The following is a 26,410-nucleotide window of genomic DNA, read 5'->3' on the forward strand; positions in this document are numbered from 1 at the left end:
TAGGCGTGGCTGGAAAGGGGGTGGAGCTTTGAAAAATGGGTGGACTTCATGAGAAGGAGTCGGGGCATTGCACTACGATCCGCCGTTGTTGTTATTTTGGGGGCGTGCCCAGCGCGCTCCTGCCCGCACTGCAGAGCCGGATTAAAGGGGGTACCCAGGGGACACATTACCCCAGGCCCCCCTTATATTGAGGCCCCCTTGTCTGCCATCAAGCACTGGACATTTACACTGATTTATTTATTTATACATATATAACGTTCTGCCATTGGTGGCAGTGGCGCAGAACTACCCCTCCCGCGTGGGCCAAATTTGTTTTCAAGAGATGGAGACAGCCCTGTCTCCATCTCTGCACCGGCTGGGCACACCTGCAGTCACTGACTATCAGAGCCGCTGCGCAAGCATGGGAGGTATGCCTTAGGGCAGGGATGGCCAAACTGGTCCTCGAGACCTACCAACAGTTCATGTTTTCCAGGCCTCCTGGAGATCTGTAGGATTGTCAGTTCGGAATTAATGCAGCTCATCTTAATTAGTAATGACTACACCTGTGCACCAGCTAGGTGGTCTGGAAAATGTGAACTGTTGGTAGATCTCAAGGACTGGATTAGCCAGCTCTGCCTTGGGGTGTTTAAAAGACACAAAATCCAGAATAATGATGGCTCTGTAGACCTAGCAATTCTGATAAAGGAGAATTATGTGATGACAAAGGAAGCAGAGCGGGATAAAAAAAATAACATTTATTAAACCAATTGTTGACAAGAAAGTACTGTCTCTACATATGATTCATTTGTTCTAGATTTTGCTGACATCAGCTTTTAGCACAATAACTCCACCTCTTTTCAACACCATAAGTAGATTAAAGCAAAACAGTTATGGCTTTAGCCTGTAATATCATGAATGAATACATGGAAAAAGAGATAAGTTTGTTACCAAAAAGTCAAGGGTTATAATAACGAGCAAGGATGAAAAACAATGTTAAGTTCAGAAACAGGGTGTAAAACCCTATTAAATAAGCCACGTGCATATGGGAGGTCTCTGAAATTCTTTAGTTGTGAAATAATTTGTTTCTCAGATACAAATAGCTCACCAGTTCTTAAATAGAAGTAATTATTTTAGAATATAGCAACATATAAGAATATCATCCAAAAAGGAAAACCAGATTGGTTGTATTTTTTTTTCCACTTTAACTATGTAACCCTTTGTATAGGTTACTAGGTGAATTGGTGGATGTATACATAAAAAGAAAAAAGTTGTTAATTATATATATATATATATATATATATATATATATATATACACTGCTCAAAAAATAAAGGGAACACTTAAACAACACAATGTAACTCCAAGACAATCACATTTCTGTGAACTCAATCTGTCCACTTAGGAAGCAACACTGATTGACAATCAATTTCACATGCTGTTGTGCAAATGGAATAGACAACGGGTGGAAATTATAGGCAATTAGCAAGACACCCCCAATAAAGGAGTTGTTCTGCAGGTGGTGACCACAGACCACTTCTCAGCTCCTATGCTTTCTGGCTGATGTTTTGGTCACTTTTGAAAGCTGGCGGTGCTTTCACTCTAGTGGTAGCATGAGACGGAGTCTACAACCCACACAAGTGGCTCAGGTAGTGCAGCTCATCCAGGATGGCACATCAATGCGAGCTGTGACAAGAAGGTTTGCTGTGTCTGTCAGCGTAGTGTCAAGAGCATGGAGGCGCTACTAGGAGACAGGCCAGTACATCAGGAGACATGGAGGAGGCCGTAGGAGGGCAACAACCCAGCAGCAGGACCGCTACCTCCGCCTTTGTGCAAGGAGGAACAGGAGGAGCACTGCCAGAGCCCTGCAAAATGACCTCCAGCAAGCCACAAATGTGCATGTGTCTACTCAAATGATCAGAAACAGACTCCATGAGGGTGGTATGAGGGCCTGACGTCCACAGGTGGGGGTTGTGCTTACAGCCCAACACCGTGCAGGACGTTTGGCATTTGCCAGCGAACACCAAGATTGGCAAATTCGCCACTGGCGCCCTGTGCTCTTCACAGATGAAAGCAGGTTCTCACTGAGCACATGTGACAGCCGTGACAGAGTCTGGAGATGCCAAGGAGAAAGTTCTGCTGCCTGCAACATCCTCCAGCATGACCGGTTTGACAGTGGGTCAGTAATGGTGAAGGGTGGCATTTCTTTGGGGGGCCGCACAGCCCTCCATGTGGCTGGAGTGTGTCAGCAGTTCCTGCAAGACAAAGGCACTGATGCTATGGACTGGCCCACCCGTTCCCCAGACCTGAATCCAATTGAGCACATCTGGGACATCATGTCTCGCTCCATCCACCAACGCAACGTTGCACCACAGACTGTCCAGGAGTTGGCGGATGCTTTAGTCCAGGTCTGGGAGCAGATCCCTCAGGAGACCATCCGCCACCTCATCAGGAGCATGCCCAGGCATTGTAGGGAGGTCATACAGGCACGTGGAGACCACACACACTACTGAGCCCCATTTTGACTTGTTTTAAGGACATTACATCAAAGTTGGATCAGCCTGTAGTGTGTTTTTCCGCTTTAATTTTGAGTGTGACTCCAAATCCAGACCTCCATGGGTTAATAAATTTGATTTCCATTGATAATTTTTCTGTGATTTTGTTGTTAGCACATTCAACTATGTAAAGAACAAAGTATTTAATAAGAATATTTCATTCATTCAGACCTAGGATGTGTTATTTTAGTGTTCCCTTTATTTTTTTGAGCAGTGAGGCGGACTCGGTTGTTCCCGCCTGACTTGGAAAACCCGAACGAGGGAAAACGTCATCATGCCGCTGTCGGATTCTCGCGATATTCGGATTCCATATAAAGAGCCGCACGTCGCCGCTAATTTCACTTGTGCATTGTAGGGAAAGCAGAGAGGATGTGGCTACGTTCTCTCAATGGCAAATCTCAATATCAGTGCTCAGTATCAGTAATACAAGTACAGTGCCTCTCTTGTGCTGCATCTTGCTGCTCAGTGTCAGTTCTCAGTAGTATCATCATCAGTGCTCAGTATCACTGCTCATTGTCTTGTGCTGCATTGTGGTGCTCAGTAATACTACAGTACATTACTAATACTAGTCCAGTGTCTTGAGCTGCATCTTGCTGCTCAGTGTCAGTTCTCAGTAGTAATTCATCATCAGTGCTCAATGGCCCTCATTCCGAGTTGTTCGCTCGCAAGCTGCTTTTAGCAGCATTGCACACGCTAAGCCGCCGCCTACTGGGAGTGAATCTTAGCTTCTCAAAATTGCGAACGAAAGATTCGCAATATTGCGAAAAGACTTCTCTGTGCAGTTTCTGAGTAGCTTGAGACTTACTCGGCATCTGCGATCAGTTCAGTGCTTGTCGTTCCTGGTTTGACGTCACAAACACACCCAGCGTTCGCCCAGACACTCCTCCGTTTCTCCAGCCACTCCTGCGTTTTTCCCAGAAACGGTAGCGTTTTTACAAACACTCCCATAAAACGTCCAGTTTCCGCCCAGAAACACCCACTTCCTGTCAATCACATTACGATCACCAGAACGAAGAAAAAACCTCGTAATGCCGTGAGTAAAATACCTAACTGCATAGCAAATTTACTTGGCGCAGTCGCAGTGCGAACATTGCGCATGCGCAGATAGCGGAAAATCGATGCGATGCGAAGAAAATTACAGAGCGAACAACTCGGAATGACCACCAATATCACTGCTCATTGTCTTGTGCTGCATTGTGGTGCTCCGTAATACTACAGTACATTACTAATACTAGTCCAGTGTCTTGAGCTGCATCTTGCTGCTCAGTGTCAGTTCTCAGTAGTAATTCATCATCAGTGCTCAGTATCACTGCTTATTGTCTTGTGCTGCATTGTGGTGCTCAGTAATACTACAGTACATTATTAATACCAGTCCAGTGTCTTGTGCTGCATCTTGCTGCTCAGTGTCAGTTCTCAGTAGTAATTCATCATCAGTGCTCAGTATCACTGCTCATTGGGGGTAATTCTGAGTTGATCGCAGCAGCAAGTTTGTTAGCAATTGGGCAAAACCATGGCCCTCATTCCGAGTTGTTCGCTCGGTAAAAATCTTCGCATCGCAGCGATTTTCCGCTTAATGCGCATGCGCAATGTCCGCACTGCGACTGCGCCAATTAAATTTGCTATGCACTTAGGAATTTTACTCACGGCTTTTTCATCGGTCTGGCGATCGTAATGTGATTGACAGGAAATGGGTGTTACTGGGCGGAAACAGGCCGTTTTATGGGCGTGTGGGAAAAAACGCTACCGTTTCCGGAAAAAACGCAGGAGTGGCCGGAGAAACGGGGGAGTGTCTGGGCGAACGCTGGGAGTGTTTGTGACATCAAACCAGGAACGACAAGCACTGAACTGATCGCAGATGCCGAGTAAGTCTGAAGCTACTCAGAAACTGCTACGAGGTGTGTAATCGCAATATTGCGAATACATCGTTCGCAATTTTAAGATGCTAAGATTCACTCCCAGTAGGCGGCGGCTTAGCATGAGCAAATCTGCTAAAATCCGCTTGCGAGCGAACAACTCGGAATGAGGGCCCATGTGCACTGCAGGAGGGGCAGATATAACATTTGCAGAGAGAGTTAGATTTGGGTGGGTTATATTGTTTCTGTGCAGGGTAAATACTGGCTGCTTTATTTTTACACTGCAGTTTAGATTTCAGTTTGAACACACCCCACCCAAATCTGGCTCTCTCTGCAAATGTTATATCTGTCCCTCCTGCAGTGCACATGGTTTTGCCCAACTGCTAACAAACTGCTGCTGCGATCAACTCAGAATTAGGCCCATTATCTTGTGCTGCATTTTGGTGCTCCGTAATACTACAGTACATTACTAATACTAGTCCAGTGTCTTCAGCTGCATCTTGCTGCTCAGTGTCAGTTCTCAGTAGTAATTCATCATTAGTGCTCAGTATCACTGCTCATTGTCTTGTGCTGCATTGTGGTGCTCAGTAATACTACAGTACATTATTAATACTAGTCCAGTGTCTTTAACTGGATCTTGCTGCTCAGTGTCAGTTCTCAGTAGTAATTCATCATTAGTGCTCAGTATCACTGCTCATTGTCTTGTGCTGCATTGTGGTGCTCAGTAATACTACAGTACATTACTAATACTAGTCCAGTGTCTTGAGCTACATCTTGCTGCTCAGTGTCAGTTCTCAGTAGTAATTCATCATCAGTGCTCAGTATCACTGCTCATTGTCTTGTGCTGCATTGTGGTGCTCAGTAATATTACAGTATATTACTAATACTAGTCCAGTGTCTTCAGCTGTATCTTGCTGCTCAGTGTCAGTTCTCAGTAGTATCATCATCAGTGCTCAGTATCACTGCTCATTGTCTTGTGCTGCATTGTGGTGCTCAGTAATACTACAGTACATTACTAATACTAGTCCAGTGTCTTGAGCTGCATCTTTCTGCTCAGTGTCAGTTCTCAGTAGTATCATCATCATCATCATCAGTGCTCAGTATCACTGCTCATTGTCTTGTGCTGCATTGTGGTGCTCCGTAATACTACAGTACATTATTAATACTAGTCCAGTGTCTTTAACTGGATCTTGCTGCTCAGTGTCAGTTCTCAGTAGTAATTCATCATTAGTGCTCAGTATCACTGCTCATTGTCTTGTGCTGCATTGTGGTGCTCAGTAATACTACAGTACATTACTAATACTAGTCCAGTGTCTTGAGCTGCATCTTTCTGCTCAGTGTCAGTTCTCAGTAGTATCATCATCATCATCATCATCATCATCAGTGCTCAGTATCACTGCTCATTGTCTTGTGCTGCATTGTGGTGCTCAGTAATACTACAGTACATTACTAATACTAGTCCAGTGTCTTGAGCTGCGTCTTGCTGCTCAGTGTCAGTTCTCAGTAGTAATTCATCATCAGTGCTCAGTATCACTGCTCATTGTCTTGTGCTGCATTGTGGTGCTCAGTAATACTACAGTACATTACAAATACTAGTCCAGTGCTGCATCTTGCTGCTCAGTGTCAGTTCTCAGTAGTAATTCATCATCAGTGCTTAGTATCACTGCTCATTGTCTTGTGCTGCATTGTGGTGCTCAATAATACTACAGTACATTACTAATACTAGTCCAGTGTCTTGAGCTGCATCTTGCTGCTCAGTGTCAGTTCTCAGTAGTAATTCATCATCAGTGCTCAATGGCCCTCATTCCGAGTTGTTCGCTCGCAAGCTGCTTTTAGCAGCATTGCACACGCTAAGCCGCCGCCTACTGGGAGTGAATCTTAGCTTCTCAAAATTGCGAACGAAAGATTCGCAATATTGCGAAAAGACTTCTCTGTGCAGTTTCTGAGTAGCTTGAGACTTACTCGGCATCTGCGATCAGTTCAGTGCTTGTCGTTCCTGGTTTGACGTCACAAACACACCCAGCGTTCGCCCAGACACTCCTCCGTTTCTCCAGCCACTCCTGCGTTTTTCCCAGAAACGGTAGCGTTTTTACAAACACTCCCATAAAACGTCCAGTTTCCGCCCAGAAACACCCACTTCCTGTCAATCACATTACGATCACCAGAACGAAGAAAAAACCTCGTAATGCCGTGAGTAAAATACCTAACTGCATAGCAAATTTACTTGGCGCAGTCGCAGTGCGAACATTGCGCATGCGCAGATAGCGGAAAATCGATGCGATGCGAAGAAAATTACAGAGCGAACAACTCGGAATGACCACCAATATCACTGCTCATTGTCTTGTGCTGCATTGTGGTGCTCCGTAATACTACAGTACATTACTAATACTAGTCCAGTGTCTTGAGCTGCATCTTGCTGCTCAGTGTCAGTTCTCAGTAGTAATTCATCATCAGTGCTCAGTATCACTGCTTATTGTCTTGTGCTGCATTGTGGTGCTCAGTAATACTACAGTACATTATTAATACCAGTCCAGTGTCTTGTGCTGCATCTTGCTGCTCAGTGTCAGTTCTCAGTAGTAATTCATCATCAGTGCTCAGTATCACTGCTCATTGGGGGTAATTCTGAGTTGATCGCAGCAGCAAGTTTGTTAGCAATTGGGCAAAACCATGGCCCTCATTCCGAGTTGTTCGCTCGGTAAAAATCTTCGCATCGCAGCGATTTTCCGCTTAATGCGCATGCGCAATGTCCGCACTGCGACTGCGCCAATTAAATTTGCTATGCACTTAGGAATTTTACTCACGGCTTTTTCATCGGTCTGGCGATCGTAATGTGATTGACAGGAAATTGGTGTTACTGGGCGGAAACAGGCCGTTTTATGGGCGTGTGGGAAAAAACGCTACCGTTTCCGGAAAAAACGCAGGAGTGGCCGGAGAAACGGGGGAGTGTCTGGGCGAACGCTGGGAGTGTTTGTGACATCAAACCAGGAACGACAGAGCGCTGAACTGATCGCAGATGCCGAGTAAGTCTGAAGCTACTCAGAAACTGCTACGAGGTGTGTAATCGCAATATTGCGAATACATCGTTCGCAATTTTAAGATGCTAAGATTCACTCCCAGTAGGCGGCGGCTTAGCATGAGCAAATCTGCTAAAATCCGCTTGCGAGCGAACAACTCGGAATGAGGGCCCATGTGCACTGCAGGAGGGGCAGATATAACATTTGCAGAGAGAGTTAGATTTGGGTGGGTTATATTGTTTCTGTGCAGGGTAAATACTGGCTGCTTTATTTTTACACTGCAGTTTAGATTTCAGTTTGAACACACCCCACCCAAATCTGGCTCTCTCTGCAAATGTTATATCTGTCCCTCCTGCAGTGCACATGGTTTTGCCCAACTGCTAACAAACTGCTGCTGCGATCAACTCAGAATTAGGCCCATTATCTTGTGCTGCATTTTGGTGCTCCGTAATACTACAGTACATTACTAATACTAGTCCAGTGTCTTCAGCTGCATCTTGCTGCTCAGTGTCAGTTCTCAGTAGTAATTCATCATTAGTGCTCAGTATCACTGCTCATTGTCTTGTGCTGCATTGTGGTGCTCAGTAATACTACAGTACATTATTAATACTAGTCCAGTGTCTTTAACTGGATCTTGCTGCTCAGTGTCAGTTCTCAGTAGTAATTCATCATTAGTGCTCAGTATCACTGCTCATTGTCTTGTGCTGCATTGTGGTGCTCAGTAATACTACAGTACATTACTAATACTAGTCCAGTGTCTTGAGCTACATCTTGCTGCTCAGTGTCAGTTCTCAGTAGTAATTCATCATCAGTGCTCAGTATCACTGCTCATTGTCTTGTGCTGCATTGTGGTGCTCAGTAATATTACAGTATATTACTAATACTAGTCCAGTGTCTTCAGCTGTATCTTGCTGCTCAGTGTCAGTTCTCAGTAGTATCATCATCAGTGCTCAGTATCACTGCTCATTGTCTTGTGCTGCATTGTGGTGCTCAGTAATACTACAGTACATTACTAATACTAGTCCAGTGTCTTGAGCTGCATCTTTCTGCTCAGTGTCAGTTCTCAGTAGTATCATCATCATCATCATCATCATCATCATCATCATCAGTGCTCAGTATCACTGCTCATTGTCTTGTGCTGCATTGTGGTGCTCAGTAATACTACAGTACATTACTAATACTAGTCCAGTGTCTTGAGCTGCGTCTTGCTGCTCAGTGTCAGTTCTCAGTAGTAATTCATCATCAGTGCTCAGTATCACTGCTCATTGTCTTGTGCTGCATTGTGGTGCTCAGTAATACTACAGTACATTACAAATACTAGTCCAGTGCTGCATCTTGCTGCTCAGTGTCAGTTCTCAGTAGTAATTCATCATCAGTGCTTAGTATCACTGCTCATTGTCTTGTGCTGCATTGTGGTGCTCAATAATACTACAGTACATTACTAATACTAGTCCAGTGTCTTGAGCTGCATCTTGCTGCTCAGTGTCAGTTCTCAGTGGTAATTCATCATCAGTGCTCATAACTGCTCATTGTCTTGTGCTGCATTGTGGTGCTCAGAAATAATACAGTACATTACTAATACAGGTTGAGTATCCCTTATCCAAAATGCTTGGGACCAGAGGTATTTTGGATATGGGATTTTTCCGTATTTTGGAATAATTGCACACCATAATGAGATATCATATTGATGGGACTTAAATCTAAGCACAGAATGTATTTATGTTACATAAACATCTTATACACACAGCCTGAAGGCAATTTTAGCCAATGTTTTTTATAACTTTGTGCATTAAACAAAGTGTGTGTACATTCACACAATTCATTTATATTTCATATACACCTTATACACACAGCCTGAAGGTCATTTAATACAATATTTTAATAACTTTGTGTATTAAACAAAGTTTGTGTACATCGAGCCATCAAAAAACTATCTCACTCTCATTCAAAAAAGTCCGTATTTCGGAATAGTCCGTATTTCGGAATATTTGGATATGGGATACTCAACCTGTACTAATCCAGTGTCTTGAGCTGCATCTTGCTGCTCAGTGTCCGTTCTTAGTAGTAATTCATCATCAGTGCTCAGTATCACTGCTCATTGGGGGTAATTCTGAGTTGATCGCAGCAGGATTTTTGTTAGCAGTTGGGCAAAACCATGGGGGTATTCCAAGTTGATCGCAGCAGGATTTTTGATAGCAACTGAGCAAAACCATGTGCACTGCAGGGGAGGCAGATATAACATGTGCAGAAAGAGTTGGATTTGGGTGGGTTATTTTATTTCTGTGCAGGGTAACTGGCTGCTTTATTTTTACACTGCAAATTAGATTGCAGATTGAACACACCACACCCAAATCTAACTCTCTCTGCACATGTTATATCTGCCTCCCCTGCAGTGCACATGGTTTTGCCCAACTGCTAACAAAAATCCTGCTGCAATCAACTCAGAATTACCCCCATTGTCTTGTGCTGCATTGTGGTGCTCAGTAATACTACAGCACATTACTAATACTAGTCCAGTGTCTTGAGCTGCAACTTGCTGCTCAGTATCAGTTCTCAGTAGTAATTCATCATCAGTGCTCAGTATCACTGTTCATTGGCCCTCATTCCGAGTTGTTCGCTCGCAAGCTGCTTTTAGCAGCATTGCACACGCTAAGTCGCCGCCTACTGGGAGTAAATCTTAGCTTAGCAAAATTGCGAACGAAAGATTCTCAAAATTGCGAATAGAAATTTATAAGCAGTTTCTGAGCAGCTCGACACTTACTCTGCCACTGCGATCAGTTCAGTCAGTTTCGTTCCTGGTTTGACGTCACAAACACACCCAGCGTTCGCCCAGATACTCCCCCGTTTCTCCAGCCACTCCCGCGTTTTTCCCAGAAACGCCAGCGTTTTTTCACACACACCCATAAAACGGCCAGTTTCCGCCCAGAAATACCCACTTCCTGTCAATCACACAACGTTCACCAGAACGAAGAAAAAACCTCGTAATGCCGTGAGTAAAATACCAAACTTCTTAGCAAATTTACTTGCCGCAGTCGCAGTGCGAACATTGCGCATGCGCAGTTTGCGGAAAATCGCTGCGATGCGATGAAAAAGAACGAGCGAACAACTCTGAATGAGGGCCTTTGTCTTGTGCTGCATTGTGGTGCTCAGTAATACTACAGTACATTACTAATACTAGTCCAGTGTCTTGTGCTGCATCTTGCTGCTGTAGGGTGCTGTGGTAGTGTCCTGTCACTGTGCATAGGTCATCATCATTCCAGTCTCAGTGGTATCTGGTATCTATCTAGTGGTATCTAATTCCAGACATTACTGCCGTCTAATTCCAGATATATTACTGGCATATAATTCCACACATTAAAAATGGAGAACAAAAATTTGGAGGGTAAAATAGGAAAGATCAAGATCCACTTCCACCAAGTGCTGAAGCTGCTGCCACCAGTCATGGCAGAGACGATGAAATGCCATCAACGTCGTCTGCGAAGGTCGATGCCCAATGTCATAGTAGAGAGCGTGTAAAATCCAAAAAGCAAAAGTTCAGTAAAATGACCCAAAAATCTAACTTAAAATCGTCTGAGGAGAAGCGTAAACTTGCCAATATGCCATTTACGACACGGAGTGGCAAGGAACGGCTGAGGTCCTCTCCTATGTTCCTCATGACTAGTGGTTCAGCTTCACATGACGATGGAAGCACTCATCCTCCCGCTAGAAAAATGAAAAGAGTTAAGCTGCCAAAAGCAAAGCAAAGAACTGTGCGTTCTAAATCACAAATCCCCAAGGAGAGTCCAATTGTGTCGGTTGCGATGCCTGACCTTCCCAACACTGGACGGGAAGAGGTGGCTCCTTCCACCATTTGCACGCCCTCTGCAAGTGCTGGAAGGAGCACCCAAAGTCCAGTTCCCGATATTCAAATTGAAGATGTCACTGTTGAAGTACACCAAGATGAGGATATGGGTGTTGCTGGCGCTGAGGAGGAAATTGATGAGGAGGATTCTGATGGTGAGGTGGTTTGTTTAAGTTAGTCACCCAGGGAGACACCTGTTGTCCGTGGGATGAATAAGGCCATTGACATGCCTGGTCAAAATTAAAAAAAAAAATAACCACTTCGGTGTGGAATTATTTCAACAGAAATGCGGACAACAGGCGCCAAGTCATGTGTTGCCTTTGTCAAGCTGTAATAAGTAGGGGTAAGGCCGTTAACCACCTAGGAACATCCTCCCTTATACGTCACCTGGAGCGCATTCATCAGAAGTCATTGACAAGTTCAAAAACTTTGGGTGACAGCGGAAGCAGTCCACTGACAACTAAATCCCTTCTTCCTCTTGTTCCCAAGCTCCTGCAAACCACACCACAAACTCCCTCAATGTCAATTTCCTCCTTAGACAGGAATGCCAATAGTCCTGCAGGCCATGTCACTGGCAAGTCTGACGAGTCCTCTCCTAACTGGGATTCCTCCGATGGATCCTTGAGTGGAACGCCTACTGCTGCTGTAGCTGCTGGCGCTGCTGTTGTTGCTGCTGGGAGTCGATCGTCATCCCAGAGGGGAAGTCGGAAGACCACTTGTACTACTTCCAGTAAGCATTTGACTGTCCAACAGTCCTTTGCGAGGAAGATGAAATATCACAGCAGTCATCCTGTTGCAAAGTGGATAACTCAGGCCTTGACAACTATCTTTGAGTTAGAAGTGCATCCGGTATCCACCGTTAGTTCACAGAGAGTTAGAGAATTGCTTGAGGTAGTGTGTCCCCGGTACCAAATCCCATCTAGGTTCCATTTCTCTAGGCAGGCAATACCGAGAATGTACACAGACATCAGAAAAAGTGTCCTCAGTGTCCTAAAAAATGCAGTTGTACCCACTGTCCACTTAACAATGGACATGTGGACAAGTGGAGCAGGGCAGACTAAGGACTATATGACTGTGACAGCCCACTGGGTAGATGTATTGCCTCCCGAAGCAACAGCGGTGGCACCAGTAGCAGCATCTCGCAAACGCCAACTCGTTCCTAGGCAGGCTACGCTTTGTATCACCGCTTTCCATAAGAGGCACACAGCTGACAACATCATACGGAAATTTAGGAATATCATTGCAGATTGGCTTACCCCAATTGGACTCTCCTAGGGATTTGTGATATCGGACAACGCCACCAATATTGTGCGTGCATTACATGTGGGCAAATTCCAGCACGTCCCATGTTTTGCACATACAATTAATTTGGTTGTGCATAATTTTTTGAAAAACGACAGGGGCATGCAGGAGATGCTGTCTGTGGCCCGAAAATTTGCGGGCCACTTTGGGCATTCAGCCACCACGTGCCGAAGACTGGAGCGCCAGCAAACACTCCTGAACATGCCCTGATATCATCTGAAGCAAGAGGTGGTTACGAGGTGGAATTCAACCCTCTATATGCTTCAGAGGATGGAGGAGCAGCAAAAGGCCATTCAAGCCTATACATCTGGCCACGATATAGGCAAAGGAGGGGGAATGCACCTGACTAAAGCGCAGTGAAGAATGATTTCCATGTTGTGCAAGGTTCTCCAACCCTTTGAAATTGCCACACGTGAAGTCAGTTCAGACACTGCCAGCCTGAGTCAGGTCATTCCCCTCATCAGGTTTTTGCAGAAGCAGCTGGAGAGATTGAAGGAGGAGCTAAAACGGAGCGATTCCGCTATGCATGTGGGACTTGTGGATGGAGCCCTTAATTCGCTTAACCAGGATTCACGGGTGGTCAATCTGTTGAAATCAGAGCACTACATTTTGGCCACCGTGCTCGATCCTAGGTTTAAAGCCTACGTTGTATCTCTCTTTCCGGCAGACACAAGTCTGCAGGTGTTCAAAGACCTGCTGGTGAGACAATTGTCAAGTCAAGCGGAACGTGACATGCCAACAGCTCCTCCTTCATTTTCTACCGCCACTGGAGCGGCCAGAAAAAGGATAAAATTTCCAAAACCACCCGCTGGCGGGGTTCTCAGGAGCAAGTGCTGACATCTGGTCCGGACTGAAGGACCTGCCAACGATTACTGACATGTCGTCTACTGTCACTGCATATGATTCTGTCACCATTGAAAGAATGGTGGAGGATTATATGAGTGACAGCATCCAAGTAGGCATGTCAGACAGTCCGTACGTATACTGGCAGGAAAAAGAAGCAATTTGGAGGGCCTTGCACAAACTGGCTTTATTTTACCTAAGTTGCCCCCTCCCCTCCAGTGTGTACTCCGAAAGAGTGTTTAGTGCAGCCGGTCACCTTGTCAGCGATCGGCGTAGGAGGTTACTTCCACAAAATGTGGAGAAGATGATGTTCATCAAAATGAATTATAATAAATTCCTCCGTGGAGACATTTACTAGCAATTGCCTCCAGAAAGTACACAGGGACCTGTGATGGTGGATTCCAGTGGGGACGAATTAATACTCTGTGAGGAGGAGGATGTACACAGTGAAAGGAATGAGGAATTGGGGGATGAGGATGAGGTGGACATCTTGCCTCTGTAGAGCCAGTTTGTTCAAGGAGAGATTGATTGCTTCTTTTTTGGTGGGGGCCCAAACCAACCAGTCATTTCAGTCACAGTCATGTGGCAGACCCTGTTGCTGAAATGATTGGTTTGTTAAAGTGTGCATGTCCTTTTAATACAACATAAGGGTGGGTGGGAGGGCCCAAGGACAATTCCATCTTGCACCTCTTTTTTTTATTTATCTTTGCATCATGTGCTTTTTGGGGACTATTTTTTTTAAGCGCCATCCTGTCTGGAACTGCAGTGCCACTCCTAGATGGGCCAGGTGTTTGTGCCGCCCACTTGGGTCGCTTAGCTTAGTCATCCAGCGACCTTGGTGCAAATTTTAGGACTACAAATAATATTGTGAGGTGTTCAGAATAGACTGGAAATTAGTGGAAATAATGGTTATTGAGGTTAATAATACTATAGGATCAAAATTACCCCCAAATCCTATGATTTAAGCTGTTTTTGAGGGTTTTTTAAAAAAAAAAACCCATCCAAATCCAAAACGCATCCGAATACGAGAAAAATTTGAAAGGGTGGAAGCCAAACCCAAAACACAAAACACGAAAAATGCCCGCTGCACATCTCTAATATAGGCATGCCTATCAGTTATAATGTAAAAGTTATGTGTTATTCTATATAGTCACATTGTACAAGAAAACTGTGGTCAAAAATATTTGTATTTAAATTCATTTATATACACTTGGAATGATATGTATAACGATGCTGTAATGGTTGGCGGGATATTGTAAGGTAAAACTGCGTTTATTTGGTACATACACTGATTAGCAGTATATAGACAGGTTAAATATGTATGTAAATATACAGTATATTTTATGTATTTATATAGGACACTAAGGGAGTAGGGAACACTATATACATATGCTGTGGCTGGGAGAAGGTTCTGGAAGCAGCACGCTCCCTCAGCTGCTGTCAATCATCTTGACAGCACGAACCTTTGGCAGGAAAACTGACCCCTTTACACTGGGCAGTATAGGTCATGTGACCTAGTTTTGAGAGGGATATAAGATCCGTCAGTTACAGCTAAGAGACAGACTGGTCCCCCTTGAGTGCTCACCTCCAGGTTGCACCTCGCTGCCCAGAGCTGTAAGCAGAGATCTGTATGTGGGCGGCTGGGCTTCATGGAGAGTGACGGCTATAAGGGCATTCCCATCGACGCTGTGCTGGTGATAGGAGGTAGGAACTGGAAGTGCTGGGAAGTGGCTCCTGTGACACTGGGTCACTGACAGCCGGAGGGAAGCTAGAAAGAGGTGATCATGGGTGCAGCATTAGAGTGATAGGCAGCCAGGCAGGTGGAGCCAGAGCTGAGTTAGATGCCCAACCACCAATGCCTAGGCCTCGCTAAGGAGGCCGGGAACAAGAAATAGCACCTGGTTGGTGAGACCTGCATAAACTCACTGCACCATTTACACACAGTTCACTGACTAGGAATAGTGCTGGCAGTTGTTAACCCTTTCTCTGCTGTCAGCCTATCTACTTTATTGATGTCAGGCAGCTCATCTAGAATGCTGATAGAGAGACTGGTGAATAAAGCTCCACTAGTATTATACACTTAGTCCCTAGCTGCTGGGTATCTCTCATAATTTAAGCCACCCAACTATGGAAGTGCCCAAGGCATCCAGTAAAAGGGAGGCTAGTTCAAAGTGTGGAGACATTAATACAGCTAATTTCACAGCACCCTTCCACAGGTGATAGAGGAACCAGAGTACCCATTAACAACGGGGAGTTGGACATAGGGATTTGGTGGTTCTGCAAGGTGTATTCTAAGGTAGCATCAGCCAATTCTGAGACTGAACTATCTATCTGGGGATAGTTTTATAGCACTACTACATGGTTCTGGACATACAGTACAGGATGTCCTTAAGAGAGATTATAGGGACCTAGGACAAAAATTAAAGGCAAGGACATGTAAGGTAATATTCTCTGAAATATTACCTGTGCCACGCGCTCGTCCAGGAAGGCAGAGGGAGATCAGGGAGGTAAATGTGTGGCTTAGAGACTGGTGTAGGAAGGAGGGGGTTGTGTTCTTAGAACACTGGGCGGACTTCTCAGTCAGGCGCCATCTTTTTGGTCGTGACGGATAGCACCTGAATGAGGAGGAGGCAGCGGTGCTGAGGGGAAGGATGGTTAGAAGGTTGGAGGAGATTTTAAACTAGGTGCCTGGGGGGAGGGATTAGAAAGAATTAGTGGGACAACTAGAGAGTAAAGAATAGTGGGATGGAGAAAGTATAATGGGGGTGGAGAGGGGGGAAGGAGATAAATAGTCAGCAATGGTAATTTAAGGGAACCTGAGGTTCCTAAAGAAATGTTATGTACAACAGAACTTGCGGATCAGGGAATGAATAAACTTAAGTGTATGATTGCAAGTGCGAGAAGCCTAACAAGTAAAATGGGGGAATTAGAGACAATTGCATTTAATGACCATTATGGCATAATAGGCATTACTGAGACATGGTGGTACGATTCTCACGACTGGGCGGCAAACATCAAGGGATACACTCTCTTCAGGAGAGAAAGGATTAATAAAAAGGGAGTGGGTGTTTGTCTCTATGTTAAACCATTCTTAAAACCATATTTAAAGGAGGTCATTTACGAGGGGACTGGAGATAACGTAGAGTCATTGTGGGTTGAGATTTCGAGTGGGGGTAAAGATACAAGAAAACTTTTGTAGGGACATGCTATAAACCACCAGATATTAGGTTGGCTGATGATTTACAACTCTTGCAGCAAATCGAAAAAGCTGCAGGTATGGGGGACGTCGTTATTGTTGGGGACTTCTATTACCCGGACATAAACTGGAACACCAAAACAATAAACACAGCTAGGGGTAACAGGTTCTTAAACATGCTAAAAGATCATTACTTGTCCCAGGTAATTGAGCCGCCAACTAGGCATAGGGCTATACTGGACCTAGTACTAACTAAAAATGAGGAAATAATAACAAATACTAAAGGAAGGGAGACCCTAGGAAATAGCGATCACAATATGATCACATTCGATATCAGCTTCCAAAAACAACAATATAAGGGTTTTACCAAGCTTTTTAACTTTAGGAAAGCAAATTTCACATTGCTGAAACAAGCAATGAAGGAGATTAATTTGGAAATTGTATTTCATGGTAAGAATACTGCTGAAATGTGGGACGTTTTTACAACTGCGCTCAATAAGTACACTAATTTATATATTCCCAAAGTCAGCTAATTACCACACTTTGCTGCTTACTACAGTGCTGGAGTATCGGCTGCTGCTGCACTGAGGAGAGACACTTGTTAACAAGAGAGCGCTGCACAGTTTTCCAACCACCCACTACACTCCATGGATGAGGCTGCCATGCATACAGCTATTTGAGGAGAGGTATTTAAATTGGGTACACAGCCTTGTTGTACCCTAGGTGGACATTGGACTGTAGTCTCTGTCAATTGCCATTCACAAGTGTTTCTTGGATAATTAGCTGAGTTCATATTGCCAGCTGTATTACTTACTACATGCAAATTGCATTTAAAACCTGCCAGTTATTATTGATGGACTTTAACCATTATAAAGGAGAATTATATCCGCTTCAATACTGCTTGCTTGAATAACATCTTGAATTGTTTGCATTCTGACTTGATAACAACCTATCATACTGCTTGCTGGACTAACATCTTGAATTGTTTGCATGGGGATCCATTAACAATTTGCCTTCTGATTATGTATGCTAAACATGTGGCATTGAAATGATAGAAAACACTTCTTTCCAATAAGAGCTTCATTAAGACTGTGATAAAATTACATTGCATACAAGTGCTAATCTAAGGGTACTAATGTGCATTATATAGATTCCTTATGTGGAATTGTTTTAATAATATTGTCTGTATATTTTAGGTGATTGATACTGGCCGGTATCTTACTGTGATATTTGTGCATGCAACTGAATACATATTTTTTATGATATATAACAGTAAAGAATTTTTTATACAAAGTGAAGAAGCGCTATCTTATTTCTTGTTTTGTTGCTTTAAAATTTTGGGGAAACTGGGGTCAGTTCCCCAAGATTAGCTGCTTTCACTTTGTGGGTGATAGCGCCAAGTGTATATCTCTGTATCCCTTCTACGAGAAAGTGAGCGATAATATTGATCAGGGTCAAGCAGTGGATGTGATCTTTTTAGACTTCGTTAAGGCATTTGACAAAGTTCCACACAGGAGACTAATTCCCAAACTAAGAGAGCTTGGGGTAGAAAACACCATTTGTACTTGGGTGAGTAATTGGCTGTTTAATAGGGAACAGCGAGTGGGGGTTAGTTGGATGTACTCTGAATGAGCTTCAGTACTCAGTGAAATACCGCAGTGTTCAGTACTTGGGCCATTGCTGTTTAATATATTCATTAATGACCTAGGAGAGGGACTGGAAAGCACAGTGTCAATTTTCACAGATGATACTAAACTATGTAGAATAATTAATTCAGACAAGGATGTTGAGTCTCTACAGAATGACTTATCTAGACTAGAGGCATGGGCAGACAAATGGAGAATGAGGTTCAATATAGACAAATGTAAAGTTATGCATTTTGGGACTAAGAACAATCAGGCAGTCTATAAACTAAATGGGGGAAATGTAGGAATAACGGTAGTTGAAAAAGATTTGGGTGTGCTCATCTATAGTAAACTTGGTAGCAGTACGCAATGTCAAAATGCAGCAGCAAAGGCTAATAAGGTGTTATCATGCATAAAACGGGGTATGGAGACAAGGGATGAGAGTGTAATCCTGCATCTGTATTGGTGCGACCACACCTGGAATATTGTGTACAGTTTTGGGCTCCATATTATAAAAAAGATATCTTTGAACTCGAAAGGGTTCAGAGGCGAGCCACTAGACTAGTTAAGGGGTTAGAGGTACTGGACTATGAGGAAAGACTTAGAAGGCTTGATATGTTCACACTGGAAAAGAGGCGACTGAGAGGGGACATCATTAATATTTATAAATACATTAAGGGACAATACAAGGATCTATCAAACGATTTGTTTACCAAGAAAACACTACATCGGACACAAGGACACCCCCTGAGGTTAGAAGAAAAAAAATTCCAAACCCAACGGAGAAAAGTATTCTTCACAGTAAGAGCAGTAAGGATTTGGAATTCTCTGCCAGAGAAGGTAGTAATGGTGGACTCAATCAATAAGTTTAAAAATGGATTAGATAAATTCCTAGCGGAAAAAAATATCCAGGGATAAAGCATTTAATTAATATTTTAAAAAAAAATGTAATATACAGTAGGTTGAACTCGATGGACATTTGTCTTTTTTCAACCTCAACAACTATGTAACTACAGCCCCAGATAGTGACTACAAATGGAGGTGTTTGTTATAAGCCTATTGGAACTTTTGTAGAGCATCTTAACAGATCCCCTTGAGTGAAAGCTACTAGTAAAGGAGAGGGAGAGGTAACTAATTCAATCTCTATACAGGAAACTAGAGCTGCATTACACTAGTAATAGAGAGAAAAGAGGACAACCACTATCTGTTCATATGCAGTCGTTTCATAGTGGTTATGAGTAAAGAGAATCTGTGACAAAAAAGTAGAGATGTGCAGCGGACCCTTTTCGTGTTTTGTGTTTTGGTTTTGGATCTGGATCTATGCTCAGGTTTTGGTTCTGGATGTTTTTTGGAAAAAAAACATAAAAACAGCTAAAATTACAGAATTTGGGGGTAATTTTGATCCTACGGTATTATTAACCTCAATAACATTCATTTCCACTCATTTCCAGACTATTCTAAACATCTCACACCTCACAATATTGCTTTTAGGCCAAAAGGTTGCACCAAGATAGCTGGATGACTAAGCTAAGTTGGTGGCACAAATACCTGGCCCATCTAGGAGTGGCACTGCAGTGGGAGACAGGATGGGAGTTTTAAAAACTAGGCCCCAAACAGCACATTATGCAAAGAAAAAAAAAGAGGTGCAAGATGGAATTGTCCTTGGGCCCTCCCACCCACCCTTATTTTGTATAAACAGGACATGCACACTTTAACAAACCAATCATTTCAGCAACAGGGTCTGCCACATGACTGTGGCTGAAATGATTGGTTTGTTTGGGCCCCTACAGAAAAAAAAGCAATTAATCCGCCCACCAGAAAAGAAGCAATTAATCTTTCCTTGCACAAACTGGCTCTACAGAGGCAAAATGTCGTCCTCATCCTCCGATTCCTCACCCCTTTCACTGTGTACATCCCCCTCCTCACAGAGTATTAATTTGTCCCCACTATAATCCACCATCACAGGTCCCTATGTACTTTCTGGAGGCAATTTCTGGTAATGGTCTTCCTTAAGGAATTTATAATTCATTTTGATGAACATCATCTTCTCCACATTTTGTGGAACTAACCTCCTACGCCGATCGCTGATAAAGTTACTAGCTGCACTAAACACTCTTTCGGAGCACACACTGGAGGGGAGGCAAGTTAGGTAAAATAAAGTCAGTTTGTGCAAGGATCAGATGTCAACACTTGCTCCTGATTGCCCTGCATCACCGTCAGTGGGTGGGCTAGGAAATGTTATCCCTTTCCTGGCAGCCCCAGTTGCGGGAGAAAATGAAGGAGGAGCTGTTGATAGATCATGTTCCGCTTGAATAGATACAACGAATATAAACCTTCCTAGTACACCAAGCGCTACCAAAAAAGAGGCGGAATTATGTTCCTGATTGAATATGTGGACTCAGATGTCGCTGTCCAGCCTTCCAGGTGAATGAAATCCAGCTCGTATTATTCCAATATGAAACAGAAAAAATAACAGAAGAACAACCAATGTGTAGTATTTCACAACAATAGATGGATCAGAAGCGTCTTTGAATAAACAAAAATAGATATCCAGATCCAGCGTACCACACTCACTCAGTGATAGGTGGATATATGCATATCAAGGTATCTTTATGTCATCAAATGTCGTGTCTATACACCCTTGGAGTGCGTCGTAAAGACCGATAGGAAGGGGAGAAATTCGTCAATATATACAGCGTACCCGAAAACTCACAGGAAAAAGAGGGATATGAAGTACATAAAGGTTTCTTTAAAGTGTGTAATTCAATTGCACACAGCGTACCCAGACTCACTCTTGATGATGTGAAGCAATTCCTATCAAGGTATCTTTACTTGGTTGTCTCGGTAAGTAATTCTTTCTTCTAAATTATCCCATATATCCTCAGTATTTTACATAGGGAAATAGAACAGAAAGAAGAAAACCAATGTGTAGTATATATCGATTGGTATAAGGACCTAATAAATTGATCCCCTATTAGGTTGCCAGATATATGGTGCAGGGGGAGCAATTTATGATGGACTTACACTATATAAAGCAGCAAATCGAATAGTGGCGCACCCCAACACTCACAGCAACACCACCAGTGACAAACACATCAAGGTATCTTTTTCAAGAGTGCAGATAATCTTCATATATTGCGTACCAAGACTCACACGTGTAAATCAAGCGCCATTCCTATCAAGGTATCTTTATACGATTGGCCAGGTAATCTCACTCCAAGTCGTGGTTTTCCATAAAAATTAAAATTTATTGGGCTCCACAAGCTTCACAAAGGAGTGTACAAAAATACAAACACATACATAAAAAGAAAAGAAAATCCAGTAAAAAAAAAATAATAATAATTTTTTTTACAATATCAGCAAAAAAATTTGAAGTGTAAAAAACAAAGTCCACATGGATTCAATTAAAAATGGCTACTCACACTCCTTGTAGTATAATAAACGCGTTTCGGTCTAATAGACCTTTATCAAGATGAACTGGAGTGTCTAGGAGTGAAATATTTATAGTACAGGTAGCCAATGGAAATATACAGGAAGTGACATCATTTAATTACATCAATTTAATTACATGGATCCAAACTAATTATAATGACATTTGCCCACTTAAAAACTTTATACATATTTTCCCAATCAAACAAGCATGCCCTTACTTTATTTTAAACAGAAATCACGGACTAGATACATAGATCTAAAGACTTCAGAGGTCCGCGCCGAGCGGAAGTTCCGGTACTCCGGGGTAGATGGGAAATGTAGTCCTATTGAGGATATCGTCTCTTCATTACATATGCGGCTCCCGGAAACGAACGTGCGGCTTCGTCAGCAGGGCTGAAATTTCACTGGGGTTTCATGGGAAATGTAGTTCAAGCGGGCTTCAAAAAACGGAACTGTAGTCCATAAATATAGACTGAGGATTATGGGAAATGTAGTCAGTATACATTATATCTGAAAGCTTACACAATTAACCAAAACATGTTTAGAATCACTTATATATACACCCTGGCGTTAAATCGACATAAAGATCACATACATCACTAAAAAAGATACAATAATCACCAAACCAGAACCGTAATATCACAAGAACCACTCGAGTTCGAAATCACAATTAAGGCCATAGGGACTCAAGGTATTGTAATTATAGATACAATTCATTTCAGATCTAGCCAAGGCACATACCGTATCTTTATTTCTTAAGGACCCTTTTATATGTTTTATACCGAAGAAACCTGTGATATCAGAAACCAAATAATTATGTGTATTTTTAAAATGTAGGGATAAAGAATGGGTGTCTATCCCCTTCTTTATATTCCTTATATGTTCTCCTATTCGCACTTTAAAAGGGCGTGATGTACGTCCGATGTAAAATAAATTGCATTTACATCTGATCGCATATACAATATTTTTTGTATTGCATGTTATGAAATCTGTAATGTCAATATCCATATTATTAATGGAGATCTTAGTGATTTTGCTTTGTCCTTCACTTTTGATGTTTTTACAGCCAATGCAACTCCCACATCTAAAAAAACCTTTAGATGTGACCCTTGGTCCAGACGTTAAAGAAAGAAGGGCGCTGGAAACTAATTTGTTTTTTAGATTGGGTGCCCTACGATATATGTGTACGGGTTGAGTTGGTACCAGGGATCCAATGATTGGATCTCTTTTTATAAGACCCCAGTGTTTCTTAAAAATATGTTCAATAGACTTATATTGGGTATTAAACTCTGTAATGAATGCCCATTCGTACCTATCACTCTTCTTGTTCTTTTTATTACTTGCTAAAAGGTCCTTACGTTCTATCTCATTAGTTCTTAGTCTGGCTTCCTCTATTTTACCTTTACTATAGTCACATATTTCAAATTTTTTAATTAAATTTGATGCTTGACTCTGAAAGGTGGCTTCCTCACTGCAATTTCTTTTTAGCCTTTTTAATTGGCTCACAGGAATTGAATTGAGCCAATTGCTGTGGTGACAGCTGGTAGCTGCAATGTAGGTTCCACAGTCGGTGGGTTTAGAGAAGGTCTTGGTATTAATTTTCTTTTCTTTGATGTAAACCATAATATCCAAGAAATTAATGGTTTGCTGGTCCATCTCAAAAGTAAGTTTGATATTTCTATCATTTAAATTGAGTGTGGTACAAAAAATTTTCAATGAAGGCCCTCACCCCTCCATACAAAAAAGATATCATCTATATATCTTGCATAGGACACCAGGTTCACCCCGAGTACGTGATTGGACCAGATGGATTTGGTTTCCCAAAACCCCATAAAGTGGTTGGCGTAACTCGGGGCAAACCTGGTGCCCATAGCAGTCCCCGTTTTTTGGATGTAAAATTGATCTTTAAAAAGAAAAAAAATATTATGAAGAATGAATTGTATCCCCTCTAATACAAGGTTCTTCATATCCCCTGTTAGATCAGATTGATCTAAAAAGAAAGAAACCGCCTCTATTCCATGTTTATGATTTATAATAGTATAGAGGGAGCAGACGTCGGCAGTTACCAACCAATCACCATCCCTCCATTCAACGGTTTCTAACATTGTTAGGAAGTCTTTAGTGTCCTTTAAATGTGACTTATTAGTGAGTACCATTGGCTGCAATAAAAAATCAATAAATTGTGATAAGTTTGCTGTTATCGACCCAACTCCCGAAATTATTGGCCTGCCTGGGGGATCTATAAGGCTTTTATGGACCTTTGGGAGGATGTAGATCACAGGAGTTATTGGATTTTTGGACAAAATAAATTTAGCCTCTTTTTCACTGATGGTACCACTACATTCATATTTATCAATTAAATCCTTCAATTTAGACAAAGTTAGTTCTGTTGGCTTGTTCCTCACCTTTCTATAAGTAGAGTGGTCATTAAGATGGCGCATCACTTCATCCTCATATTTACTGAGATCCATCACCACTACTCCCCCCCCCCCCCCCCCCTTATCTGCCGGCTTGATAACGATGTTATTATTCTTCTTTAGATCTCCTAAAGCTTTTCTTTCCCTTAGGGTCATATTGAATTTCTTCTTAGGTTTAGATTGTAGCACTTTTAAGTCATCCAAAACAAGGGCAATAAATGATTCAATAAATGGGCCTTGTACATGTCTGGGGAAAAAACCCGATTTGAGTTTAAAGGGTGTAACTGAATTTTGTATGGACTGATCCGTGTTTTCCTGGTTGGCAAAGAACTTCTTAATGGTCAACTTTCTTGTAAATCTTTGTAAATCTAAGTACAATTGAAAGGGATTTACATAATTGGTGGGAGCATATTTAAGCCCCTTTTGTAGTACTGAAATTTCACTAGGGGACAAATCATATGAACTCAAATTAAAAATCTTAACATTTCCCACTGGATTTGATCTCACTGTATCATGATCATTTAGATCGGTAATCGTTTCCCCTATATTTTGATTTAGTGGAGGGTTCTTAATCTTTGAGTTCTTTTTCTTTCTTCTTAACTTCATTGATTGTTTTGGTTTTTTTCTTACTTTGGGCACCCCACCTCTTTTTCCTCTCTTTGTTTTATAATAATTTACCTGCGATTCACTTGATGTGGGCGTTCGTACAAAAAACGTGGAGATCTTTCTACATTACGTAGAGAGGAATAGCGATTTGATGTCTCTGGATAGTCTCTCCCCATTTGTTGTTTAGTTAGTCTATAATCTCTCGTTGGGATATTTCTCCACTCTGGCATATTTTCTCTACGATTGCCCTTTGAGTAATAGTGCTTTTCTGGGGTTCTATTCCTATATTTTGGGGCAAACGGTGTAACAGATCTCCATGAAGTACTAATATGACTATTCTTTAAGTATGTTGGTCTCTGTTGTCTAAACATATTTGTTTGAGAATGTTCTTGAGGTTTCTTTTTATTGAACTTAGATTTATTACCATTTCTCATTTTAGAACTTTCTCTATCCTCAGTTTCTGGGGAACTATTTTGATGTAGTTTATCCCTATTAAATTTCTTTAGTTTTTTTCCCATTAGCTGCCTTTGTGTTCATTTGACCCTAACCTCTATGTCTCTTTCTAGATCTTTGTATTCCTCAGAATTGGCATATGGGGTTACTAATGATTTATACACAGTAATCTCCTCCTCTAATTTTGTCAACTCTCTTTTCCTCTCCTTGATGATTAATCTCCTCACGGAAAAAGAACAACCGTTGACTATATCCTCCCACTCTTTTTTGAAATCCTCCCTTGAGGCCTCAAAGGTGGACATTTTCAAAATTTTCAGACCTCGCCTTACGTGATAGGTACGAATGGGCGTTCATTACAGAGTTTAATACCCAATATAAGTCTATTGAACATATTTTTAAGAAACACTGGGGTCTTATAAAAAGAGATCCAATCATTGGATTCCTGGTACCAACTCAACCCGTACACATATATCGTAGGGCACCCAATCTAAAAAACAAATTAGTTTCCAGCGCCCTTCTTTCTTTAACGTCTGGACCAAGGGTCACATCTAAAGGTTTTTTTTAGATGTGGGAGTTGCATTGGCTGTAAAAACATCAAAAGTGAAGGACAAAGCAAAATCACTAAGATCTCCATTAATAATATGGATATTGACATTACAGATTTCATAACATGCGATACAAAAAATATTGTATATGCGATCAGATGTAAATGCAATTTATTTTACATCGGACGTACATCACGCCCTTTTAAAGTGCGAATAGGAGAACATATAAGGAATATAAAGAAGGGGCTAGACACCCATTCTTTATCCCTACATTTTAAAAATACACATAATTGTTTGGTTTCTGATATCACAGGTTTCTTCGGTATAAAACATATAAAAGGGTCCTTAAGTAATAAAGATACGGTATGTGCCTTGGCTAGATCTGAAATGAATTGTATCTATAATTACAATACCTTGAGTCCCTATGGCCTTAATTGTGATTTCGAACTCAAGTGGTTCTTGTAATATTACGATTCTGGTTTGGTGATTATTGTATCTTTTTTAGTGATGTATGTGATCTTTATGTCGATTTAACGCCAGGGTGTATATATAAGTGATTCTAAACATGTTTTGGTTAATTGTGTAAGCTTTCAGATATAATGTATACTGACTACATTTCCCATAATCCTCAGTCTATATTTATGGACTACAGTTCCGTTTTTTGAAGCCCGCTTGAACTACATTTCCCATGAAACCCCAGTGAAATTTCAGCCCCGCTGACGAAGCCGCACGTTCGTTTCCGGGAGCCGCAT

General features: G+C 42.1%; 1 long non-coding RNA gene across 2 annotated transcripts in view; it reads left to right on the forward strand.

The window, feature by feature from the left end:
- Positions 1-26,410, forward strand: part of LOC134969284 (uncharacterized) — a 119,578-nt gene that overhangs the window by 26,552 nt on the left and 66,616 nt on the right. The gene's annotated exons all lie outside the window — the stretch shown is intronic.

Source organism: Pseudophryne corroboree, chromosome 11 (genome assembly GCF_028390025.1).
Source record: "Pseudophryne corroboree isolate aPseCor3 chromosome 11, aPseCor3.hap2, whole genome shotgun sequence".
NCBI lineage: Eukaryota > Metazoa > Chordata > Amphibia > Anura > Myobatrachidae > Pseudophryne > Pseudophryne corroboree.